The sequence below is a fragment of the Phascolarctos cinereus genome, unplaced genomic scaffold, assembly GCF_003287225.1.
Source record: "Phascolarctos cinereus isolate Bilbo 61053 unplaced genomic scaffold, phaCin_HiC Scaffold_5;HRSCAF=322, whole genome shotgun sequence".
Taxonomy (NCBI): domain Eukaryota; kingdom Metazoa; phylum Chordata; class Mammalia; order Diprotodontia; family Phascolarctidae; genus Phascolarctos; species Phascolarctos cinereus.
Genome location: NW_027555958.1, coordinates 216,066,640 through 216,094,067, shown reverse-complemented (window position 1 = coordinate 216,094,067; position 27,428 = coordinate 216,066,640). Strand labels below are relative to the sequence as shown.

General features: G+C 38.4%; 1 pseudogene across 1 annotated transcript in view; it reads left to right on the top strand.

Moving 5' to 3' along the window:
- Positions 1-26,893, top strand: part of LOC110213536 (elongin-A-like) — a 37,091-nt pseudogene extending 10,198 nt beyond the window's left edge. Inside the window, exons 4-13 of the transcript XR_013487129.1 lie at positions 318-515; positions 684-920; positions 13,299-13,369; positions 15,379-15,406; positions 17,435-17,486; positions 17,675-17,773; positions 21,798-21,978; positions 23,557-23,665; positions 25,026-25,135; positions 26,481-26,893. The product of XR_013487129.1 is annotated as an elongin-A-like (transcript). The remainder of the gene's footprint in view (positions 1-317; positions 516-683; positions 921-13,298; positions 13,370-15,378; positions 15,407-17,434; positions 17,487-17,674; positions 17,774-21,797; positions 21,979-23,556; positions 23,666-25,025; positions 25,136-26,480) is intronic.
- Positions 26,894-27,428: the final 535 nt, after the last annotated feature.

Here is a 27,428-nt window from a genome sequence, read left to right as displayed (position 1 = left end):
ATGGAGGCACAAAGCAACCTCCTCCTTAGTAAATCCTGGAGAAGTAAGGGATGAAGGGTCAGGTGGGGGAAGAGAAAGAGAGGCAGAAAAATCTGAAGGCCTGATAACTGCCTGGGAACCTTTCTTTATTGTCACCTAAAACACTGAGTGCCATGATTCCTCAAGGCAAAAGAATACTTGGCTATGATGAAAAAGAAATTGAAAGCCTCTGATCTGAAGTGTTGCTTCAAAAACCTTTCTAATTTACTGAGGAACTTTGGTCTTTTTCTTTTTTGTAGTAGATCCAAAAAGAAAAAAATATATATGATTTGAGGAAGGGCAAGGAAAGCAAGAAGCTTTCTGCCAAGGAGGGCAAGCTGTCAGAGAAGCCCACAGGGTGAAAGATCTGCAGAATCTGCAGAAAAGAAGTTTATAGCAGAAACTACACAGAAAGGGCAGAAAAATAAATACTCCAATAGGCTCAAGATTAAAGAACACAAAAATGATTATTCAGAGAAGATCTCTGGCAGTCAAGAGTGAAAGAACTTAAAAGCTAGCCAGTCACAGAGCCATGAAAAATTAACCACTGAAATGCTTTCCTTTCTTACAGATGCTGAGTAGGAAGAGAAAGTCAAATCTTTGGTTTCACAAGTATCTGAGCCTATAAAGAGACCCTCCGAGCCTTTAGCTTGGAAAAACCCAAGAGAGCCAAATCTAAGAGAGATGAGGACTCCCACATCTCCTTTTGAACACTATCTGAATTATGATCACATTTCTAGTAAGAGGGAAAAAGAAGTCTTGCCCTAAAAAGGGACAGCCTAGCCAGTTGGAGTTATAAGAAGCATAACTCCCCCGCCCCAACAATGAGGCCTCCCATCTTGAAAATTTTAGGCATACCACTACATAAACCAAATGGTCAGCCTGACATATCATTTAAAAGAGTAAGCTGTTGTCAATCACTAATGAGTGCTTGCATTATCCCTTCTTCTTAGTTAAATGGAACTTACTGTAAACATCCACATATTTGCCATTTGACTTACTGGAGGCTAGAGGGTGTCCGTGGATGAAAGCTGGTAAAGAGGCATTCCCCATAGTCCCCAAATGGGAACTCTAATCTGGGATAATTTTTTTAAAATTCCAACCTGCCATAATTCTGACTCATTTTTTAAAAAGTAAATAGTTTATATTAATGATAAGTCAGGTGTTGACTTTAGAGAGAAATTGTTTATAAAGTGGCACAATAGAAGGTGGAGGACAGTCCTATGAGGCATCTGTCCAAATGCAAATAATGTGTCTTACTATAGATATTGTGACCTAGGGAACTAAGGAAAGGGGTATGGAATTGGGAAAGAACATATTTAGGTCAGTTTTGCTTGGCCTTGGCCACAGAAGTTCAATATCAAACAGGGTGCCATATAATCAGAAACAATTATTTCAGGGGAGCTGAGGTAGGTGAGGGCAGAAAAGGACATGAAACACTGTATTCGAGTCACTGCAGAAACATATTATTTTAATATACCTCAGTCTCCAAACTCTACAAAATGGTAATGAAAATAATTATCTTGAATAATCATTGATCAGAAGGAAAAGAGCAGGCATTTTAAAAAATCTTTATTTATTTATTTATTTTTAGTTTTTGACATTCATTTTTATAAGATTTTGAGTTTTAAATTTTCTCTCCCTCCTTCCCCTTCCGCCTGCCCAAGATGGCATATAATCTGATATAGGCCATATATGTACAATCATCTTAAACATATTTCCACATTAATCGTGTTGTAAAGAAGAATTAAAACCAAAGGGGAAAACCATAAGAAACAAAAAAAAAAAAAGGAAAAATAGTATACTTCGATCTGCATTCAGACTCCATAGTTCTTTCAGTGGATGTGGATAGCATTTTCCATCATGATTCTTTTGGAATTGTCTTAGATCATTGCATTGTTGAGAAGAGCTAAGTTTATCAAAGTTGCCATTACACAATGTTGAAGAGCAGGTATTCTTTCTCCAAACAGTTCCTATAAGATCCTCAGAGTGTAACTCACTTGCTCTTTTCCTTAACTATAAAAAATAAAAGAGTGAAGGTTAAGACTTGGTCAATATTGCCTACATTTCTTTTTTTTTTTTAAAGTTAAGGATTTATTAAGTACCTACTACATATCAAGCTAAGTACTAGGTACAAGGAAAACAACAAAAAAAGTGACCAATCTTGTCCTCAAGGAGCTTACATTCTACTATCTATTATGTGAGAAAGCTGCTGTATAGAAGTGAAAGAGTAGTCCTTGTAGTCATAGACTGGCTGAGCTGGTGTAAAAAGTTATACAAATTTATACAAAATAATTTCAGGGCTGGGAAATATGATTTCTTCCATCTCCCTCTTCTCTAAGTATCCATATAAAGATGAATTATGGTTATTGTATTGATAATTGTTAGCTAAAGCCTTCTCTTAGAAAGCTTAGGAATAATGGGAAGAAGCATGAATTTGCTGATGTGAATAACTTAATCAGCAGTTTTAAATTAACCAAGACCTACATCGTCCCCAAAGTCTTGTGTACTTAAGAAGAAAAAGCTTTGAAGTTACCTGGTGATGAACGGAAAATAGAGATGTAGAGCCCAGAGCAGAGTGAAAAAAGCCTAGGGAATTCCCCAATGTCTAAATCAATTTAGTCATCTTCTCACAAATCTTGATTAGATCCAAAGTAGGACTCCCTGCTCTCTCTTATTGTTTTCAAAAACTTACATCGGTCAATAAGCACTTAGTAGGCACCTGCTGTGTGCCAAGCGTTTTGCTAGGTGCTAAGGACAGAAAGATAAAAATGAAAGTTAAATTATGCAATTCAAAAAAGGAAAAAATCTAGTTAAATATCCCCTTTTCTGTTTCTGTAAATTTCAACATTGAGTTAGTAAACATTTATTAAGAGCCTACTCTGTGCCAGATGCTATGTTAAGCAACATCACTGCTAAAGAGTAATGCTGCAACCAGACAACCATTTCTTTTTCTACCTGTATCCTACAGTGGTGGAATTACTTCATGTTATCTAGTCGGCAATCTCCTATCCTTCCACCATCATCGATTTTGTTCTTACCCTTGATTTGTACAGCTACCTCTCCAAGGGGACTGAGAATTTGATAGTCCTATTCTACTGATTTCTGAGCTTATCTGCACACTTATTTAGATACCTCAAAGCCAGATGCCTTCACCATTGTGGTTGTGGAAGGGGGAAGATGAGATGGAGAAGGGTCATTAGGCACTGAATGAATCTAAATTGCTAATGGCTACTGCCCATTGAAGGGTAGTAAATAGCTCAAGCTAGTCCTTCTATCCCAGCTAAAAGGAGTTATTTCTTATAATAAAAAGCTACAATTTGTGTCAGTGCTAGTTTTGTAAGTATAACTGACTACATTTATACTCATCATGGCTAAAAGAGCTTTTAGGCTGGTAATAACATGTTCATTACGCAAATAAATGTGGAAAAAGGAAACATTTATTCTTCACTGTTAGATGAATATTCAAAGGCATGATTTGATCTATCAATAAATCTGTGATCCCCTGGATATGGATACTCCACTCAACTAATACAGATATCAACTCATTCATCTCATATAACTTTTTAATCCGTGTCCTTTCATAAACCATCATAAATGATTGATCCAACAACCCAAAAGACTTTCTGAGGATCTTTCAAAATTTCTTAGATGCAATTACAACCCTCAGATTATTTACTTGTTAATTCTTTTTTTAAAATTAATTATTTTCACTATAAATCTGACTCTTTACCCTCCCACACTGTCCTTCCCAATTAAGAAAGAAAAATAAAACCCTGTTAGAGACATGTATCATCAAACAAAATACTCCTACATTGGCCACCTCAAAAAAAAAATCAATTTGCAATCTGAGTCCATCACCTCTCTGTCAAAAGGTAGATAGCATGTTTTATCATGAGTCTTCTGGAATCATGATTGCTCATTACACTGATCAGAGTTCCTAAGTCTTTTAAAGGTGTTTGTCTTTACAGCATTGTTGTTACTATATGAATTGTTCTGGTTCTACTTACCTGATTCTGAATCAGTTTCTACAAGTTTTCATAAGTTTCTTTGTAACTATCTCCTCCATCATGTGTTATAGCACAATTGTATTTCATCATGTTTATATACCATAATTCATTTAGCCATTCCCAAATTGGTTGGCATACCCTCAGTTTCTGATTCTTCATTGCCACAAAAGAGCTGCTATAAGTATTTCTGTGAATCCTTAGAGTTTATTTTGTTTAGGATTACGTCCTTCTTCAATCTGCTTTCCTCCTATTGACTCTCTTTTCTCTCTGTTTTCTATTTCTGTTAGTGAAATGTATTACTGTACCTATCTCTGTGTGTATATGTGTGTGTGTGTGTGTGTGTGTCTTATATATTTCCTTCTTTGACCAGTTCAAATGAGTGAGGTTCAAGTGTCACCAACTCCCCCTACACCTTCCTATTTGTACAGATTTCTACTTGTGTACTCCAATTATGAGATAATTTCTCTCACCTCGCCGGTGTATTCTTTTCTATTTTTTTTCCTTTAGTGTTCTCATTTCATTTATAAAAACATTTTAACTCCTTCTTAAAACTTTTCATCTCTTCTAGGAATTCTTGTTGGATTTGTGCCAAGCTATGATTTTCTTTTATGCTTTGCTTGTAGATGTTTTAGATTTATTCTCTTCTTCTAGGTTTGTGTCTTGAGCATCCTTGTTGCCATAATAGAGTTTCATGGTGGGATTCTTTTTATGTTTGCTTATTCTTCCAGCCTTCTTCCTGACTTTGGACTTTATGTTCAGGCTGGGCTCTGTGTACTTCTGTAGGAACTTCTGGGTTGGTCATGCCACTTCTTTCTTTGCGCATTGAGTGTTGTGTTGTAGGATGTCAGGACCAGGAGACCTTCAAGCTTTCAGTGCTCCTAAAGTAACATGATTCAGGGCAAAGTAAGTTATGCCCTGCTGGTCTGAGCTCTGCAAACTCCTGACCTGGGTTTGGATCTGAGGACCATGCTTGTGGACTTGCCCTAGTTGTGTTTCAGTAGACAGCTATTAGATTTAGCCACTATCAGACATCTGGAGAGCTCTTCAGTTCAGAGTGACAGAACTGCAGATTCCCCTTTAGTCTGGTATTCCTGCTTGGTTATTCTATCATAAGTTTATAGCTGGCCTAGAGATTGGAACTGAGACCCTGATCTACTCCTGGGGTTAGAACTGCATAGCTTCTGTTTGCTTCTGAATTTGCTCCTTGCTCAGAACACAGCCTAGGGCCTGTGACCGTTCCCCCCCTGGATAGGCACCCCTAAGCACAGATCCCCTCTTCATTCAGCTCTGGATCTGTGTCTTAAGATTGTGTAAGGCACGACAGAGCTGCCAGTTGGCGTCTGTTCTGTGCTCTGCACGAGACTGGGTCCCTCTTTGCTATATTTAGAATCTCTTCTTGCCTAGGTATGTAGTCTTTCCATACTCATTCCTGAATATATTCTCTGACACCCCAACCCCAGTGTCTGCAGACCTCACTATCTTTCTGCCTATGTTGACATGGGCTGGAAAGAATAAGTGTCTTTTTTTCTTTAATTTTCTGATCAGTACTCAGTCTAGTGCATTTTCTAGATCTGTTTGGAGGCAGTGTGTGCGTGTTGGGGGAGAGGGGATCTCATCAGTGCTTCTTCTACTGTGCCATCATGGCTCCACCTCCTACTTATTAGTTCTTGGTACAAGACTAACCCATTGCCTTTTCTGGTATTACATGTCTTAGACTGATGTCTCTTATGTTCTTCCTCCCAAGTTCTCATTAATCATATGCACATGCATATGCATATACATTTTATATATATACACACATACATATACATACATATATATTTGTAAAGAGGATGTTGTCAAGTTCTTCCCAGAATTTCTCCACTTTATCCTCTGCAACAGATTTTGGTGCATAGTTTACAACTATTCTCATGATGGTTTCCTTGCTAATGTTCCCCCTGAGCATTGGCTGGGTTCATGACTGTCAAGTCAATAACCATTTATTAGGCACTTGTTATGTGTGAGACACTACTAAATACTGGAAATACAAAGAAAGGCAAAAACAATCCCTTTACTTAGTTTCTGTCTACAGTTCTTTGGGGTGTATATGCATACACACACACACACACATAGCCCCAAACAGGATAAATTGGAGGTAATCTTTTTTTAAAAATTAATTTATTTTAAACTTAAATACAAAATAAGAAAAGAAAAAAATAAAAACTTAAATACAAAGTAAGAAAAAAACAAAAGCATTGACATATGCACAGCAGAACTTAAGAAAGGATTCAAAATATACAGCAATAAATTTCCATTCCAATAGAATACATTCTGTTCCGAGCTGTCCATCTTTTCTTTGCTTCCTAGTAAGTTTTCTTGTTCTCTGCTGTCCACTTTTTGCTTTGTTCTTTTTCACTCTTTCCTCCCCCTCCTCCTGCCAAGAAGGTACAATTGAGTTCAGATATATTTATTTACATATACATATACACATGCATATACATGTATACATATCCATATATACACATACAAAGATACATATGTACACACAAATATGTATGCATATATACATACATATATACCTTACATATGCATACATATACTTAGATATCTATAATCATACTCACATATAGACATATGCACTCGTATGCATCTATGAAAGACCCATACTATACTTACTTATCCTCTGTTTCTCTGAGGGTAGATAATCTCTTCTTTTATAAGTCTGTCTTTCCATATTTTTTTTAAGTCCACTTAATTTCTCATCATTTCCTATACCACATCAATATTCCATCCTTACACTATCTAGTTATTTTAAATAGTCTAAAACAATATTGATTAATATGACTGACATATAGTATAGTTTCCCTATTTTTCTCTTATGATTAAATCTATTTTAGCTTTAACTTTGAGATCATTACTATCCCTGCTTTTTTTCCCCCTGACGAAGTCTACTCCGGATCTTTATTCTATGTTTGTGTGTATGTCATTTCTTATCCCTCCTGACTCTTCTATTTTACTTCTATCCACTACCTTTCCCTCTTATTACTTAACCTACAGGGCCTGCAGCAATCCCTCCCTTATCCTCCATTCTGGTTAATCTAAATCCCCCTTATCCTAATCCCTCACCTTCCCCTCTAGAAATCCCTCTCGTATTCTCCTCCCTGACCCTATCCCATTGGCCTTTTATTTCTCTCTGAATTTAGAAGACTTTTATAGTCTTCTACCCTCTTAAACCCATTCCGTATGAAAGTAGGGCTCTAGAACTACCAGTCTTCACCACCATCTAATTCCACTGTCAGTTCTTCCTCTCAGACCTCATTCATATAAAATAATTACTCTTTTTACCTGTTCCCAAACAGTTTTACTTTTTAAAATCATATCTTATTCAGGCCTACTCCAATCTTTCTTACAAACTACCTGATTACTAATAAGACTTTTAGACATCTATTTTACATTTCCTCATGTTAAAGGTAAGCAATCTGTCCTTATTGAGTCCCTTGAGCAGGGAGATGACATGATCAGACCTACACTTTCAGAAGATAACTTTGGCAGCTGAGACTATCCTTTGATGAACTGGAGTTGGGAGAGATTTGATGTAGGGAGACCAGCTAGAAAGCTATTGCAGTATTCCATGTGTGAGGTGATAAGGGCCTATACAGGTGGTGGCAGTGTCAGAGGAGAGAACAGGACAAGAGAGAGAAGTTGGAAGATAGAATTGACTGGACTTGGCAATGGATTAGATATAGGGTATGTGTGTGAGAGAGAGGGAATGGAGGAGTAGAAATGATTGTGAACTTGAGTAACTGGAAAGCTAGGTAGTGCAGTAGATAAGAGTGCTGAGCCTTAGACACTTACTAGCTGTGTGACCCTGGGCAAGTCACTTAACCCTTTTTGCCTCAGTTTTCTCATCTATAAAATGAGCTGGAGAAGGAAATGGCAAGCCATTCTAGGACCTTTGCCAAGAAAACCCAAAATGAGGTCATGAAGAGTCAGAAATGACTGAAACAATTGAACAACAGTAATAAGGAAGCTATGCTGAGTTTAAGATGTACAAAGGGTGTCCAGTTGGAGATTTAAGTTTAGAGGTTAGAAAAGAGGGTAGGGCTAGATAAATACATATGGGAATCGTTTGTATAGAGATGATAACTGAAGCTATGGGAGCTGATGAGATGACCAAGTGAAATAGTATGGAGGGAGGAGAAGAAGGTCTGGGATAGGATCTTGGTGGGACACCAGTGGTCAGTGAACATGGCCTGGATGAAGATCCAACAAAGAAGCCTGGGTAATAGTAGTTAGACAGGTAAGAGAGGAACCAGGAGAGATTAATGTCATAAAAACTTAAAGAGAAAAGGATATGAAGTGGAGGAGAGTGATACTGTCAAAAGCCACAGATAAGTCAAGAAAGATGAGGACTGAGAAAAGGACACTAGATCTGGCAACAAAGAGATCACCGGTAAGTCTGAAGAGAACAGTATCAGTTGAGTGATGCGTTCAGAAGCCAGACTGCAGAGAGTTTCTAAGAGAATAAGAGTATTGGAAGTGGAGGCACTGACTGTAAATGGCTTCCCCAAGAAGTTTAGCCATGAAAGGGAATGTGATGATAGCTAGCAGGTACGAATAGATTAAAGAGAGAAGGTTTGGTTTTTTTAAAGGATGGGGAGATGTGGGTGTGTTTGTAGGCAACGAAGAAGCAGCCCGGAGACAAGAAGAGACTGAGGATTACACAGAGATCAGGGATGAAAAATGGGTAATCTGTTGGAGAAGATGGAATAGGATGTGATCACTTGTGCATATAGAGGGATTAGCCTTGGCAAGGAATAAAGCCACCTCTTTATGAGAGACAGGCAAAGGAGATGACAGCGGGGGAAAGCATTTCAGTGATGTGAAATAAGGAGGAGTAGGGAAGAAAGAGCTCTCTGTGAATGTCTTTAATTTTTTTTTTTTTAGTGAAGTATGAGGTAAGGCATTCAGTTGGGAGGGGAAGGGGTGCCTTGAGAGGTCTAAAGAATGAAAAGGTTTGTGAGGTCATTGTGGTGATTGGGATAATAAATGTTTTGGGGAACTGTAAAAGGACTGTCTTGTTACAGTGATGACCCCATTGAGATTACGAAACTCAAATTTGTAGTGGATTCAGTCAGCACAATTTCATGTTTTTCTCTTGCTCTATTCAGTACTATAATAATAGGAGCAAAGGCAGTAGATGGAGGGTGAAAAGTAAAATTGGGTCTTGGCAAGGGATGAGCAGTGATAAGACAAGATAGCAAAGGATTTGAATTGAGAGGATAGTGTAGAGTTGAACTGGTTCATCAATGAGTAAAAATGGAGAATGGAGGAGAGTGTAACCAATTCAGAGGTGATGGCCTTGGAACGAACTAAGAGGTGGAGAAATCATGATTAGAACAAAGAACAAGGCTAGGTGCCATAAGGCAGAGGGAAAGTTGTGATGATGGAATGTTATGATCAGTGTGCTCAAAGTACACGAACACAGAAGTAGAAAACTTGTAAGTGGCCCAAGGTCAAGGGTGTGATCATCTCTGTGTGTGGCAGAGGAATAATAGGTAATGAGAAATGGTGAATCGAAGAACTGTGAAATTAAGATTAAAATTAAATTTTAGGGGACTTTCAATCTGTATGTTGAAGCCTCCCAATATGAGGACAGGGGTTTGGGGAGGGAAGAAATACTGTGAACTAGGCTCTCAACTCATGGCAGGAGGAAGGAGAGTGTCCTGAGGGTTGGTAAAAAATAGCTAGTTCTTGATTGGGTGATAATAAATGTGGGTTGAATAAACTTCAAGAGAAAAGAAGTTACTGAGTGACGGTGGTAGAGAGAGAGTCTGGAAGTAGCCATGGGGTGCAGGGTGTCTCACTGTTCCTTTTCCTTTTGATTGCAATGAAACTCCCTTTAATCACTTCTTTGAGGAGAAATCATGACGTATCCTTCAATTTAGCTACATATTCTTCGCTTGTGGGCATTTGCTATAAATTAAACCAAAAGACAGTGCTACTGTGATGCTTCATGGTGGCATGGACCTGGATTCTTGGAACCTATATCCTTGGAGTGCAAGCTCTGACAGGTTCTACTATACCAAAATATTTCAAATATAGTCTCAGCATGTTTTCCGAGGACAAGCTTCTGTAACTGAAGACTATTATCAGTTGACTAGCTACATAACAATGCATTCATCAGCCATGGCAACCTCTGGAACAAAGAGACATACAAAGGGGCTCTCAGTTTTGTGTGTCCTGCTTCTGTATCTGCTGTGATGGCGGTAGACTGACACAGAGGTGCAGAGGATGCTAAGAACCTTTAGACAATCTCTAAATTTAACTTAGCTGGTGATCTAGATGTAAGATCCGTGACCATCATATAGGCCTACCACAAGAGGAAGTAAATCATGCTAATACTGACATTCTTACTAAAACAAAACTAAAAGACGGAAGGAAGTTGGAGCTAAATGAAGACGTTTCACAGGCTTTCCTGAGGCAAATAAAAAGAGTTGGTGGAGTTTGCTTTGTCATTTGTCCAAAAGCAACAGGAAGCACCATTTCATGGAATATTTGGCAGTCCTTTACTACAGGGCTTATGATGAGTATTTGCAAAAAGGACTACCATTAAAAACACTTTTGCCACCTATACACCAACATCTATTTCAGAGGTTGAAAAGATAGAGATTCTTTGAAGTACTTGAGAAGACCCTCCAAATTAAATCAATGTATATTTTGATACTCAGTAACTTAAGAGAAAGAGAAAATAGACAAGGATAGTAGGAAAATATGGATAAGCCAGAAATTTAGGCTTTTCAGAAGCTATATATATGTGTATGTATATATATATAAAATATGTGTATGTATGCTTGCATACATATGAGTATATAAATGTGTGTATATATGGCATGCGAACACACACACGTATGTATGTATGTATGTATGTATATGACTTTTTTGAGACAAGAATTGATAGGTGTTGGAGGTAAAACGCCATGATGAAACACCAAACAATACACAAAATAAGTTGGTTATATTTTATCAGGGAGGAAAGGACTGATTACTGTTAAAAGAGTTGTTCCTGAATTGGCTTTTTGTGTATATAGTCAGACTTACTAGATCAAAGATCAAAATTAATACAATGCTACAAAGAAGAATAAAAATGAGAAAGATAGGGTATACAGAGTAAGACATCTCTCTCCTCACCTACAAGTAAGGTGTTGATGACCGAAAAAGACCTGTGGTTAGAGAAGATATAGACCTACTTCCAATTCATCACTTTCTGTACTATGCCATAGGCTCATTAGAGCAAATATCAAAATTAATACAAAGCCATTTATAATGATTTCATACAGAAGTTATAACCAGTATAAATGAATTGCCATAACAAGGAAAACCAAGCAGTCCGTTAGTTACCAAGCAGTTGACTTATTTGTTAAGTGGAGAGAGAGCAGCCAAGGACAATACCAGTTTAGAACATACACTAGTGTAATATCTTATAGAAAAAGGTGATGGAAGATTATGAAAAGTGCTCTCATAAAAGAGAGAAGCAGTAGATGAAAAAAAGTTAAAGAGAGCTTCATGAGCAACTCCACTAATCAAAGTCATTTCAGGGGTGTTTAAAGATGATGTTGGGGGCAGCTAGGTGGCGCAGTGGATACAGCTCTGGCCTTGAAGTCAGAAAGACCTGAGTTCAAATCCAGACTCAGACACTTGACACTTACCAGCTGTGCAACCTGGGCAAGTCACTTAACCGCATTGCCTAGCAAAGAAAAAAAATGATGTTGGAAGTGAGGAAAAACAAGCAGAAGAAATACAGAAAACATCTGCAAAGATTTTTATAATATTATTTTTACCATTAAGAAAATTGGAGCCACCCATACCTGGATTCTAACATTATAGTCTTACTTGAACTCATAGAAGAGATAGAAATGACCCAAACAAAGAGAAAAAAATCAGGTAGTTTAGACCAGAGGCGTCAAACATACAGTGCACAACACTCTCAGGGTGCAGCTGAACCAGATTAAAATCTAATTGGGAAATATTTAACAAAATAAATAAAAATACAGTAAAACATAGATAATGTTTTTATGTGGTTTTCTAAGTCCTTATGTAGCCTAAAAAGATCCTTATGTATGATTTAGTTATCACCATTTCTATCTGTGTTTGACACCCCTTATTTGGACCAAGTGTCTACAGAGGAGATCTAAGCTGGTGGCAACATTTATTAGGAAGTTAAGGGATTGTTTCACATGGTGTCTAAAGGAAGGGAAAACACCAAAATGTGAGGAAAAATTCTCAGATCATATTCATGCAAAAGGTGACTAGGAGAACATCCACTACTGATTTACTACTACTTTCCTACCTACATAAACTTTTTATAAGACTAACGTAAAGATGAACTGATCCATATCTTTGATATGTGTTAGTAGGGAAGAAGTAAGAATTCTACAGCGGGCCACATCTTTACCACTATGCAATTGACTGAAAGATATAACGAATATAAGAAACTATTGTGCTTTTTGTTAATCATGGGGAAGGGAACATTTTTTATTCAGTAGAGCAAAATACTACCTTAAAGGCTTTCTTCCAGCAAGATGTCTTTCATACGGCCACCAAAATTACGCAAGATTCCTTGCATTGAAAGATAGACTAGGGAACATTACTCTATAAACCTTTGATTGTTAATATCAGGCATTTTATCAGGTATAAAATAGGGAGGTGTATGCTTGCCAAAGCTCTTTTCAGTAGTCATGGAGGATATTCAGCACAGAATCCAAGGTGGAAAGGGTCCTAATAGAGATTGAGTTAATTTACTTCCGAGTTGTCAAACTCTGAAGATATTTAACTAGAAAATATTTAACAAAATAAATAAAAACACAGTAGAAAAGAGATAATGTTAATATGAAGCTTTCTAAGTCAATATACAACCTTCCAGGGTCCTGATGGGTTTAGTGGCTCTGTTTCTTTTTGAATTTGACATTACTGGGCTACGTCCTCCTATATGCAGGTGACATTATGTTGGTGGTGTTAAGCGCCTTGGATAGATCCAATATGGCTCAAGAGTTGCCCTATCTACTCAGGAAAAATCAAGAGGATGAAGGGCAATTCTTGTCTATATTATGGCATTGGGATTAGGTGGACAACCTACAGAGCTCCTCTATCACTCCATATATATTGGACTGACATTGCAAGTAGACACTGAGTTGGGTCTCAACAGGAGGCAGAGAGTGGGCTGAGTTGTTTTTGGAGGCCCATTTTTTTGGTATCAGCATTCTACTGGTATTATATTGTTTGGTGATATAGAATGTTGCAATCCCCAAAGAACGGGAAATGAAAATCACTCAGCACATTGAAGAGATGCCCGGTGAATGTGAGTAGGCTCCAACACGTAATAGAAGAAAACCCAAAGAAAAGATGTCAAAGAAATGTGATCCAAAAAGATGAGTTAATCACATGGTAAGAAGAAAGAATAAGCAATGGAAAACCTGTATTTTTCTACTATCCTCTGCTCATAAGGTAGAGCAAGGAAGGCTCCTAGAATATTACACAGGCCCTCTTTGGAGGATTTATTGGAAGACCTAGACAAGAGTTGCATAGGGCAGTTAGGTGGTTCAGTGGGTAAAGCACTGGTCTTGGAGTCGGGCAGACAAATCTGGTCTCAGACACTAGCTGTGTGACCCTGGGCAGGTCACTTAACTTCTGTTTGCCTCAGTTTCCTCGTCCATTAAATGGGGAAAATAATAGCACCTCTCTCCTAGAGTCATGAGGATAAAATCATAAATCTGTAAATTACTTTGCAAAATCTTAAAGTGCTGTGTACATGCTGGCTGTTGTTGTTGTCGTTTATCCTTCATTCTCAAAGATGACCAATGACATCATGAAAGTGATGTCTTGACTTGCAAGTGAATTGGATTTAAGTGAGGCAGAGCTGTGCAAAGTCATAAGCTTCAGTTTCTCCTCAAGTCATCAGAGTCCAGTGGCAAGGCATAGGTAATTGTCATCTTACGATAAGCAAGCACAGATGGATTATGGCTGGAGGGGACAACCACAATGTATTCATAGATCCATTTGATTCCATGTGAATATGGATAATTTCCTCCAGTGATTTTCATTCTTTTTTTTTTTTTGGCTAGGCAATGGGGTTAAGTGACTTGCCCAGGGTCGCACAGCTGGTAAGTGTTGTGCGTCTGAGACCGAATTTGGACTCAGGTGCTCTTGACTCTAGGGCTAGTGCTCTATCCACTGCGCCACCTAGCTGCCCCACTGTGGATTTTCAATTCACTGGTTTAATAAAGATTTTTACATTTAGAGAACAACTGTTAAATGTTTTGTCAATAGTGTAAGAACTGTGTGTTCTATACTTTTGCTATTCTACTGCTCCTTTTTGGATGTTCTATTTTTTTCCTGGCATTATTTCTTCCTGGTTCTTCACAACTATATCATAGTTCCTCTTTCTCCATTTTACCCTCTGTGGCTGTCCTTCAAACCCCTGATCTTGGCACTCTTTTCTCAGGATGTACTTTCTCTTTCCTTAGACAACCCTTCCTGTTCAATTATCTCCTCTATGCAGATGATTACTGTTTAATATCTCTATGCCCAATGTCTCTGTCCTGAGCTCCAATGCCTTATTCTCAACTGCTTGCTGGAAATTTTCATCCATAAAATCAGGGGGCTGGAGTACATGGCCCAAGTCTCTTCCAATTCTTTACATGTGATCCACAGTTCTCAAACATATTGTTTTCCAGAACTTAAAAAAATCTGAAACCTCATTTAAAATGGGCAAACCAGAAACAATGACCACTTTTGGGTTAACTTATCAGAGGCACTTACTATACCATGTCTAACATTAATTAGCCAATGTAGACATAAATTGTTAAAAGTCATCTACAGCTATGTTGTGGAATGGAGAGAGGATACAGAATAGAATTAAAAAATGGTAAGTCAGAGGTTCAGGCAAAGTGATATAGTACCTGAGGAGGGAAAGAATCGTTTTCAGCTAGGTATGTGAAGGGGGAATGGGACAGGAAATCAGGCAAGACTTCATGGGAGAAGTAGCACTGAGTTGGGCTTTGAAGGAAGATAAGAATTTCCACAGACAGGCAGGAATCACCTATGTGACTTCATAAAGGTGGGATGGCAGTAGGAGATCAGAAAACAATCAGTCATCCACTTTGGCCAGAACACAAAGTACCAGAAAGGAAAAAAGAATGAATTAAGGCTTCATCGGTAAGTTGGGGTCAAATTGTAGAAGTATTTCATGTGAAGTTAAGGAGTTTGTATTTTATTTTATTTTATAGGAAAACAATGAAGGTTTGTTTTAGAGCAGAGGATTAATGGAATTGGATGCTTTTTTTTTTAGGAAGACATTGGCAGCTGTGTGAAGTATCCATTACAAAGGGGAGAAACTGGAGGCAAGGAGATCGGCTTTAGTAACCTAAGTGAGAGTCGATGAGGACTTGAACTAGGATTGTGTTAGTGTGAATAGAGGAGGAGGGCTGGATATAAGAGATATTACAGAGGTGACAGTAAATGGAGTTCTGGACTTGGAGTCAGGAAGACCTGACTTTGAATCCTTTCTCAGTTGCTTCCTAGTTGTGTGATCCTGGGCAAATTGCTTAACCTCTTAGCCTCAGTTTCCTCATCTGTAAAATGAGTAGCTTTCTCACAGGATTGTTGTGAGAATCAAATGAAGTAATATGTAGATAATTCTTTGCAAACCTTATATTATTATGTAAATGTTGTTGTTCAGTCATTTTTCAGTCATGTCTGACTCTTCATACTTTCTCTTTCCTTAGACAACCCTTCCTGTTCGATTATCTCCATTATGCAGATGACTACTGTTCAACACCTCTATGCCCAATATCTATGCCCTGAGCCCCAATGCCTTATTGTCAACTGCTTGCTGGAAATTTTCGCTCATAAAATCAGGGGGCTGGAGTAGATAGCCCAAGTCTCTTCCAATTCTAGACATGTGATCCATAGTTCATAGATCCCATTTGGGATTTTCTTGGCAAAGATAGTGGAGTGGTTTGCCATTTCCTTCTCCAGTTCATTTTGCAGATGAGGAACTGAGGCAAACAGAGTTGAGTGACTTGCCCAAGGTCACATAGCTAGTAAGTGCCTGAGGCAAGATTTGAATTCAGGTCTGCCTGACTCCAGGTCCAGTTCTCTATCCACTGCACAACCTAGCTGCCCTCATGTAAATGTTAGCTGTTATTATTAAGAGAAGAACAGTCAACAAATGTTGATGACTGAGCCTTCTTTTTCTTTCACTGCCCCACCCTGACCCTGCCCACATCCAAAAATGTCCCTGAGATTTTTAATCCTAGGTAATTGGGATCCTAGTGCTATTAATATCAGATAAAGAAATTGTGAAGAGAGATGAGAAAGTGAACTCAGTGTGGGACATGTTACATTTCGTGGCTAGGTGTTACAAGGAGACAGGAGTCAGGAAGTCCTGAGTTGAAATCTATCTTCAGATAGTAACTAGCTGTGTGACACTGCAGAAATAATTTAATCTCTGCTTTCGATTTCTTATCCGTAAAATTATGATAGTAATAGCACTTGCTTCTCAGGGGTTGTTGTGAAGATAAAATTGGATAATATTTATCAAGTGCTTTGCAAACCTTAAAGCACTACACAAATACTAGCTATTATTATTTGAGGTGTTAGTAAGACATCTTAAGAGAGATGTCCCTTTGAAAGTCATAGGATAATAGATTGTGATTTTCATATCAAGGATGATGGGAGGAAATAGGGAAGTTGGGAAGTGGAGTGAGTTTAGAAGGAAAGATGATGTAATCACAACCCATCCATACCTACTCATCCTGTGTTATTCATTCAAAATGAAAAGTGTGTGTATGTGTGCACTGAGGTGGAGAGAGGCTTACTGGCCACTGCCACAGGATTATTGGGGCATGATGTTGGTGGTGGGGGTGGTCAGAATTTTATCTATACAGCTGGATTAAACCTGGATTAGATTAGGTTATAACCATGTTGAAGGGACCATAAAGGACCCAGCCATGGCTTGGGGCAAGGAATGAGGGGAGTGGGGAAGGAAGAGAATTAATATTTATATAGAACCTACAGTGTGCCAAGCGCTTTACAAATATTTTCTCATTTTTACCCTCACAATGACTCTTCAAGGTAGGTGCAGTTATCCTCACTTTACAGTTGAAGAAACTGAGGCAAACAAAGGTTAAGTAACTTGCCCAGGGTCACACAGCTGTTTGGACTCAGGTCTTCTTGACTTTACTCCTTCCACTGTGCCACCTAGAAGCCACAGCAGGGACAATATCAAAGGGAGGACATAACTGTGTTTAATGCCAGCAGCAGAAGATTAGCACTACCCAGGTAGTGATGCTGGCCAATTCACTGGCTAAAGACTGAATTTGAAAATGCACGTTATTTCAGGATCTAAAATGGCTTCTCTTCCACAGATGCTTTCTTTATACAAACAGTGTATCCATGTACTGCAAAACAATATTGATGGTAAGTATTTTTTCCTGTTTCTTATTATGTAGCTGCCCATCCGTCAGTCAGTCCACAAAGTCCTTTGTCTGTAGAGTACAGTCTGTTTCATACGTACCCTTCAGAGAAAGCTTATCTGAATTAAGTAGAACAGTGGTTGGTAGTGAAGAATATCCAGAGAATCTGAAGTTTTCTGTGTTGTTTGACAGTGCTCCATGAAGTTGGTGGCATCCCCTTTGACATCCTCGAACCAGTGTTGGAATGCTTGTACCCGCAAACAATTGTGAAGAGTAGAGGATTATAATCCGGTAAACACCGCCTGCAATGCATGGCTTGACTTTCTAATGACTGTTTTGATGGAACCAGTTGGTGGAGGGGAACAAAACAACAGCAATCTTATTTTCCCTTCTGAAAACCAAAGCTTGGGTTTTCCTGGAATGAAGAAGTAGTGGGGTTTCAGCATCCCTGTGGCTTTTCTAAATGTTTTCCTATACATTCCCAAACCATCTTAGTGAAGTCTTGATACACTGGGAGATATTTCACTGGGGAATTGGGCAGAGCTAAGTAGCTTTCTATTCTTTTGTGTCACCCAAATTCATACAATTTAAGTAGAATAAAATCCAATTTGGATTTTGCTGAGCTCCATCATTGGCCAAGGTACTAACCCATTCCCCATCTAGGCAGCAGTGTGGTAAAGTCAAGGATGGGCTTGGAGTCAGAGGACTTGGGTTAGAGTCAAAGGACCATAGAGAGTTGGAAGGGCCCTGAGAAGAGATGTCTAATTCAAACTCCTCATGTGCCAATAAGATGTCTCCCAATTTTTTTGATCACATAGCCCCATCAGTAAATTTTTTTTAGCTTTCCCCAGTATATTATATGTGTGTGTATGTGTATGTTTATAAATTATATGTGTACTAGTGTACTTACAGTGAAGAAAGAGTTGGACTTGAAGTTAAGAAGTCCTGAGTTTGAATCCTGTCTCAGCCACTTATTAGTGGTGTGACCATGAGCACTTTAGCTTTGTCAGCATCAGTTTCCTTATCCTTATTATATTTAATATATATTCCCTCATTTGATGCAACCCTGTGGGGCAGGGTATTCCCATTTTACACACACACATACATTCACACACACACAAAATGTAAAGCAACATGTAAATGTTAGTCATCATTATTATTAAGTAAATTATAAAAAGATACACAAAAAAGGAAAAAAGTGAAAAGAAAAAAAAGACAAAGAATGAAATCGTAAGTCTAGAGTTGGAAGCAACCATAGCTTCCATGGAGTTGGAATGGACTTTGGAGGTCATCTAGTCCAATGCTCTCTTTTTGTTATTGTTGTTCAGTTGTTTCAGTCATGTCTGATTCTTTGAGACTCCATTTAAGGTTTTCTTGGCAAAGACAGTGGAGTGGTTTGCCATTTTCTCTTCCAGCTAATTTTACAGGTGAGGAAACTGAGGCAGACAGTTAAGTGACTTTCTCAGGGCCACATAGCTAGTAAGTGTTCGAGGTTGGATTTGAACACTGGAAGATGAGTCTTTTATCTCCAGGCCCATGCGCCTATAGTTACCAAGATGCTCTAAGATAGATATATGTACTGTTGTTCAGTGCCCTCTTTTTACAGATGAGGAAACTCAAATTAAGTGACTCACCCAAGATCATGTAGGTAATAAGCATGAGAGGAAGGATTTGAGTCCAGATCCTCTAACTCCAGAGCAAGTACTCTTTGTTGCATCACAAAGATGAATTATTGGCTCTCTCAGGAGAATGGAATATGACCCATCTTCTGACTCTAACTGGTTGAATGCCATGATTCCCACTCTGGAGATCACTACTATAGATGAGCAACTGAGGCCCAGCAGGTACAATGGTTTCCCCAAGGTTGTGCAGAGAGTAAGTTGCTGACCCTGGACTCAAATCTACATCTTCATACTCCAGATCCAACACTCTTTCTGTTCTACCTTCTGAGCCTCTATGTACATATCTGGAAAACTGAGGGATGATAGTGCTTGAGCTACCCACAGGTCTGTTATAAAGAAAACGTGTTGGGGCAGCTAAGTGGCGCAATGGATAGAGCACCAGCCCCAGAGTCAGGAGGACCTGAGTTCAAATCTGGTCTCAGACCAGACACTTGACACTTACTAGCTGTGTGATCCTGGGCAAGTCACTTAACCCCAATTGCCTAGCTCCCCCCCAAAAAATGTTAAGTTTGCAAAAATGCTGTACAAATGTGAGATAGCAGAGTAGTGTGAATAAAGCTCGAGGAGTGGTACTATGGCTCTACCTGACCTTATTTTGCTGTGATCAGTCTATCTGGAGAGCCAAATATTCCTGTTACAATGATTTTTATTAGAACTGTCCCCCTTAAATGATGAGTAGTAACTGTAATGGGGGAACCAGATGGTGCGGTGGATATAAAGCACGGGACCTGGAGTCAGGAAGACCTGAGTTCAAATGCAGCCTCAGACACTAGGCAAGTCACTTAACCTCTGTTTAACTCAATCCACTGGAGAAGGAAATGACAAACCACTCCAGTATCTTTGCCAAGAAAACTCCATGGACTGTCTGGTCTACAGGGTCACGAAGAGCTGGGCCTGACTGAACACAAGAAGAAGTAACAAAAGCAGCAATAAGCATGCCTGCTAGCGTTTACATAGAACGTTTTTAGATTTGCAGAGTGTTTTATAAGTATAATCTCATTTTATTCTCACATCAACCCTGTGAGGTAGGTACGATTCTACCCCTATTTTACAGATAAGGAACTTAAGGCAGACTGAAGTTATTAGTATTGAGAATCCAAAAATAATAAAAAAGCTATATTTACATAGCACTTTATGGTCTGCAAAGCTTTTACAAATTTTATTTCATTTTATCTTCATAACTTTGGGAGGTAGGTGCTATTATTATCCTTATTTTATAGATGTGGAAACTGAGGCAAGCAGAGGTTAAGTGATGTGTCCAGGGTTCCACGGTTAGTAAGTATCTAAGGCTGGATTTGAACTCAGGTCTTCTTGATTCCAGGTCCAGTGCTGTGACCATGGTGCCACCTAGATACCTCTATGGAATACTCTTGTATATCCATTATGACATAAAGCTTAGCCTTTTGACATAAAATGTAACTATAAAAATATCAAGACTATTTCCTATGTGGAGCATGAAAATAGTTTAATCTTTTATCATGCCTCAATTCAGTATGTCCAACACTTATTAAGCCCATACTCTGAAAGACGCTTTGCCAGGGATAGGAACTGGACCTGTGAATTCATTGGTGTAAGAAGCTCCCTATGTGGAACTTCCTTTATCAATGGTGGCTGGTACCTTCCCTATAACTGAGAAAGTCATGGAATGTTTCCTAGAACCCTAAGGGGTTAAGTGATTTTCCCAGAGTCACCCAGCTGGTAGATGTCAGAAGTGACATCCAAGTCCTCTGGTGCTTAGGTCTGCTCTCTCCTTCCACTGTCCTCAGGTGTAGGGATAAATTAGGGATATTAATAAGCACCTACAGATTTATAATCATATTATAACAGGTCTAAATAAAATCTTACATTTATAACCAACTTATTTATAAAGCAAAAATATCTTTAGGGTCTTTTTCTAAAGCTAAATGCATATTGGCTTCTATAATCAATCCCCTCTAACCTTGTATAACTGGACCCATAGTTTAGAATGTGCTATGGTTTGGTTAATTACAGGATTGTAAGGATTTTGGAGCCAGAAGGTATTATTCTGAAGCAAAGCAGGGATTCAAACCCAGGTCCACTTAACTACAGATGCCATTATACAGAAGTGGTTTAGTACCTTAGGATGTTGCTGCAAAAGTAAAAACCTGGCAACTTGAGGATTGCAGCACCATAGATTTAAAGCTGGAAGGGTCCTTAGAGGCTATGGTGTCCAATGCTTTCATTTTACACATAAGGAAAGTGAGGGTTAGAGAGATTAAATGACTTGCATAGGATCACAGAGCTAGTAAGTGTCTAAGACAGGATTTTAATCCAGGTCTTCCTGAATCTAAGTCCAATAAACCCTACCTAGTACATTATGTGGGGTCATTCTTTGAAATGATGTCTCAGCTAATATGGAAATATTCTTTACGTGATTGCACATGTATAACTTATATCAAATTGCTTGCCATCTCAGGGAGGTGGGAGGAGAAGGAAAGAAGGAGAGAATTTGGAACTCAAAATTTAAAAAAAAAAAAGAATGCTAAAAATTGTCTTTACATGTCATTGGTAAAAAAAATCAAATATTATTAAAAAAAAAAGAAATGATATCTCAGAAAGCTGGAGAAGGTTGAGTTATTAATGGAACCCTTTTGGTTTTCACCTCTTCTAAGACCTTTATCAAACTGGCTGATCATTTGTGGAAGAGGCATTGCCAGAGAGAATTTAAAACCGAGCAGCACCAGGATGAAGAATCATGGCGTGAAATGTACTTTAGGCTTTTTGGTCAGAGAGAGCAAAACTTGAAGACCCTCACAAAGAGCATCGTTTTGTCGCAGTCTGAAAAGCCCAAAGGTAATTAGCATTTTTTGTGTTACTTGTTTTCTTCTTTTGAAATTTTCCTTTCCATTAATGTAAACATGACAAATATCAAACAAGTGAACATTTTCTTATACAAAGAATTGAAAAAGATGAAACCACGAATCTCCATTCTATACAACTCGTTTTTAAAATGTGCTTCAAATCTAATATGGCAGTCACAATATTTCCCTTATGAACTTTCTCATGCTCACTTCTGTGTATTTTTAAATGATTCTTTAATGTTTTTCTTCTTTTTCATTTTTTGGGCATCACTTATCCCTATCCTGATCACTAACTCTCCATCTCTACCCCCTGTAAAACCCTACCTTGTTACATGTAGTCACAAGTGACAAATATATCATTTAATTTAAACTTATTTTTAGTTTATTTTTAAATTAAACCTTTTTTTTGGGGAATGGGTACCATGAGAAAATTTTTCCAAAGCACTTAGTAGATTCAGTATGAGACTTTTATTTGTTCCTAGGATTGTTGCATATCAAAAAAATGGCAGTAATAATTAATACACGATTCAAAGTTTATGTATTACCTTCCTTGTATTGCCACCTAGGTATTACCACCTTTGTATTACCTTCCTTGAATCTCACAACAGCACTGTGAGGTGGGCCTACAGTGTGTGGGACTGGAGCTTGAGTATGCAGGTTTAAATCTTGGCTCCACTATTTACTTGTGGGATCTTGGGAAATTCCCTTAACCTCTCAATCTGATTCCCTTTCTGTGAAACGAGGCGGTTAGACTAACTGGCCTTGAGGGTCCCTTCTTCTAGATCTACAATTCCCATTTTTAAAATGAAGAAGATGAGATTCAGAGGAGTCAAATGACTTCCCCGAGGTCATATAGCTAGTGTCTAATCCAGACAGGTTCCTACTGCCAATAATAAACAAAAATTATTCTGGAACAATTAAACAGAAAATGAATCCATAAATATGAGCTGAAAGGGCCCTCAGAGCCCATCGAATCCAACTCCTTCATTTCACAGATGAGGAAACAGAGGTCCAGGGAGGTTAAGAGGCTTACACAAGGTCATACAAGTAGTAGTAAGTGTCAGAGGTAGCATCTGAACCTAGGTCTCCTGACTGTAAAGCCAGAACTCTCCACATTAGTAAATTTCCTGGAAAGCTCCTCCCTCCCTTTTCTTAAAGAGTGAATTTGGGTCAGGTCTTCGGTCTTCACTTGCTGTTCATTTTTAGTAGTCATATTTGTTTGGCAATCTTACAATGCCCAGATATTGGACTGGGTTTGGTTCTTTAGCAGTCTCTTCCTATCTTACTACATTTTTACGTTGATGTGTTTGTGTGTATGATTGTTTGTTTATTGTAAGTGCATCAAGTTCTTATTTCTTGAATAATCCTTTCTTATTTTTGCATATTGAAACTTTTATATATGGTGATTAAATTTACAAAAGACTTTAAATCTTTTTTAGGCTAGCAAAATGACTGTTTATATTTCTGTATGTCGGAGGAAAAAAAAAACCCAGAAATTCTTGGGCACTAAAGCTACGCTAGCTGCATTGTATGTTAAGACTTATGCTCCCCCTGGTTCCTTCTCATTTAGGGTGTCAGATCAAAATGGCCTATGTTCAGGGTGTGGCAAAGCCTCCTAGAGAACTCAGGGGTCATCCAGAGAGCTGCAGTCCATCTACAATTCCTTTTAACAGACTCAGGTGAGTGTCAGGAGTACACTAGTCTAACTGGGGTGGGAGGGGAGAGTGTAAACATAGTTTATTTTTCCATGAGACCACTGGGGTCTCCTCTCAATTTTGTACCTCCTCTTCCAGTACTTAGCACCCTACTTTCTCTGCATATAGTATGCCTAATGGATTTTCTGATGGAGAGTAATTTATAGTTTATAAAGCAATCTATAACTTTATCTAATATCAAGCTTATAGAGGAGAACACTGAGGTCTGGAAAAGTGAATAAATTGCCCAAAGTCATTCAATGGCCAAACCAGGAATACTATCTATGTCTCTGTCCTTACTGTTCTTTCCACTATTTCAGCCGACTTTTTTTCTCTTTGATGTTTTGAATATTGCTGGTTTTATGAGGAAATGATGATCAGTTCCAAATTACTAATAAGAAAAGAAATGCAAGTTAAAACAACTTGAGATTTCAATTTACATTCATTAGATTAGCAAAGATGACATACATTCTTCCAACATTCATCACTTTCATGCTATAAAAAAAACTATTGGGAAGACAGGCACACTAATGCACTATTGGTGGAACTGTAAATTCAACTATACTGCAAAATGTGGTCCCTCCAGGCCAGCTAGTTCATTGGTAGGGGAAGATGGAGGGATATGTTTAGAAAGCAAGTAGTGTGGTATAGTAGAAAGAGTGAACTCTAGTGTTAGAGGATGTGAGCTCAACTCTTACATCTGCCTATTACTAGGTAAGTCACTTAACCTCCTTGGGCCTCAGTTTCTTGTTTGTAAAATGAGGGGGTTGGATTTGACGGCCTCTGAGTTCCCTTCCAGCTCTAAATCTATCAGAAATAAAAATAAAATGAAAAAGAGAAAAAATAGTTTTATTCATTTTCATAGCATTTGCTTCCTCACCTTCCTCCCCATCACACACACACACACACACACACACACACACACAACACACACACACACCCCTCTAAATCTCTGGACCTTGGAGAGGTTTGACCTAATCTTTCCCATTTGAAACCAGTGATTGGGTAATACTGTCCTTGATGATGAATTCTGCCTATTGACTAGGGTATCCACTAGAGGTCACTGTATTCCTAAATTTCTGGGGAACACACCTTTAGGCTGTGCTGTGCTGGAGCACCTGCTGTCAGCTTCGGTCTCCAGGCCTGTACAGATACTTTCTACTCTAATCACTCCGACTGTGGTGATTGGAGGAGTAATGAGGGAAAGGCGCACTAATTCCTGGATATTTAATTGTCTAATTGACTTGAGATATCATGATATAAACGTATTCTTAGCTCTGACCACATCCTCCCCCTGTCTCTCTGTAAGGAGGGAAACTGAGTTAATCTATTTTTTTCTCTTTAGCAAAAGAAAGCTTGCAAATGAAGAGAGAAATGATTCAGGAAGTGGTAGTGTGGCAGCAGCAAATACCAGTTTTTCAGGGGGATCACAGCAAGATGCAAAAAGGGTGAAAAGTAAGTCTGCCTCAACTAAGGTCTTCCTCCCCCATCCTCACATTTTTCAGATATTTTGGTTCAGCTTTAAAGGGAGTATTGCACAATGGATAGACAGCTGTTTTCAGAACCAGGAAGACCTGAATTCAAGTCCTATGTCTGGCACATACTGACCCTGAACAAGTCACTTAAACACTTAGTGCCGCAGATAATTCTTTAAGACTATAGCAATTACAGGGCTGATCTGTACTGCTAGAATTTCCTCACTCTGTGATCTGCATGTCATTGAAATCATAGGTCCAGTTTAAAAAAAAAATGGTTCAAGTTAGTGTAAAGGCTTCCAGATGTGAGTGATGTGGATGAACAGTTAAAATCCATCAGACAACTGATTACGTTGATGTATTGGATAGTTTAATGAACTAATTTACTCCCTCTTTTTTTCCTTTGTTATAAGAGGTAGCTTTGTGAGTAGATGAGGGGAACAGATTGAGAAATGAAGGCGATATAAAAATAAAATATGTGAATAAAATTTTAAACTTAAGAGACTTAATAGGTTTCTCCCCTGGGAAAGCCCCAATTCTCTCCTAGCACGCTTAACTACTAAATAAGCAAGAGAAAAACGTATTGAATCAGCTAAAAAAAGGTGACTTTTGAAAGTCTGAGACACCACATAATCAAACAACCATTTGAGTGCATATGTGCTTTAACACCATGCTAAATGTGCAGAGCACATGTATGACATGAGCCTAAAACGCTGAGAGCCTTAAAAATAAGAAGTCAGAATACATGAATCATGTAATCAACCTGGCATGGCAGAATATCTTTTTGACAGGCACACCCTTGGAGACAGTGACAATGAGAGCTAAGCCACACCTGGCTTCCCCCACACCTGGGAACTGTGGGGTGTGACTCTTACTGTCTTTCAGTGCATGCAGAACATTTCAGGCCTTCATTAACAATGTTCAAATTTGCCTTTAGTTGGGTAAGGGAAAAATAGAATCATCATGCATCACAGAATGAGGAAATTGGTTTACCATAATAGATTTAGAGCTGGAAAGAAATTTAGAAGATAACCCAACCCAACCCAAGAGACGAGGAAATTAAAGCCTAGAGAAGAGAAATAACACACCCAAGGCACACAGGTATGGAGTCCGGATTCAAACCTAGGTCCTCTGATTTCAAATTCAGCTTACTTTCCATTCCCCTTCTGCTTTTATTTGTCTGAAGGAACTGATGGGAGAAGTATGGTATTTTATTATGTATACCTAGTCATTTGAGATATTAGTTAAAAGCAATAAATGGCCTCTAGGATCCTTTCCAGATTGAGACTGTTAGCATTGTGTGTAATTGTCTTTTTTCCTTCCAGAAATTGCTCCTGTGATGGCCAAATCCCTGAAGACATTTAAGAACCACATTGGACCGTGGCAGAGCCGATTCTGAATGACAGAAGTGCTAATCTATGAACTGGATTAGAATTTCTAATCTGGTAGAAAGGGAGTATAACCTTGTTAATTTTGTTTGTTCATGTTAGCCACCTCAAGGATCAATACATAAAATATGATTTAAGCAAAGGAGGTTGCCAGTAGATAAAATTTTCTCTTGGACTCTCACAATGCTACTTTGTAGTAGAGTGATCAAGAGATGAGATAGAGACTATAATGAGATTGTACCATTTCATGCTGCAATTTTTCTGTTGCTAATAAATTCTCAAATTCATGTGTTCTGACTTCTTATTTTTAAGACTCCCAGCATTTTAGGCTTATGTCATACATAAGCTCTATGCAATTAGCGTGTTGTCTGGCACATATGCCCTGAAATGGTTATGTGACGTCTCAGACTTTCAAAAGCCACCTTCTTTTAGCTGATTCAATACGTTTTTCTCTTGCTCATTTAGTAGTTAAGCATACTAGGGGAGAATTGGGGCTTTCCCAGGGGAGAAATCTGTTAAGTCTGTTTAGTTTAAAATTTTTATTCACATTTTATTTTTATATCACCTTCATTTCTCTATCTGTTCCCCTCATCCACTCAGAAAGCTATCCCTTATAACAAAGAAAAAAAAAAGAGAGAGGGAAAACTATCCAATACATCAACCTATCAATACAGCAGACTATGGGATGCTAAATGAGGCTGATCTTAGTCACAGGTTGGTTGCCTCAAGGCTTTAATCCTAAGGCAGATAATGAAGCCAAAATCAAATGTTATACTTCCTTTGAATACATGTATTATGTAGCCTTATATAGAGACAGTGATCAGCTGCTCCTTTCATCCTCCACCTCACTGTTTAAGTATAATTCTAGATTGCTTTCAATATAGT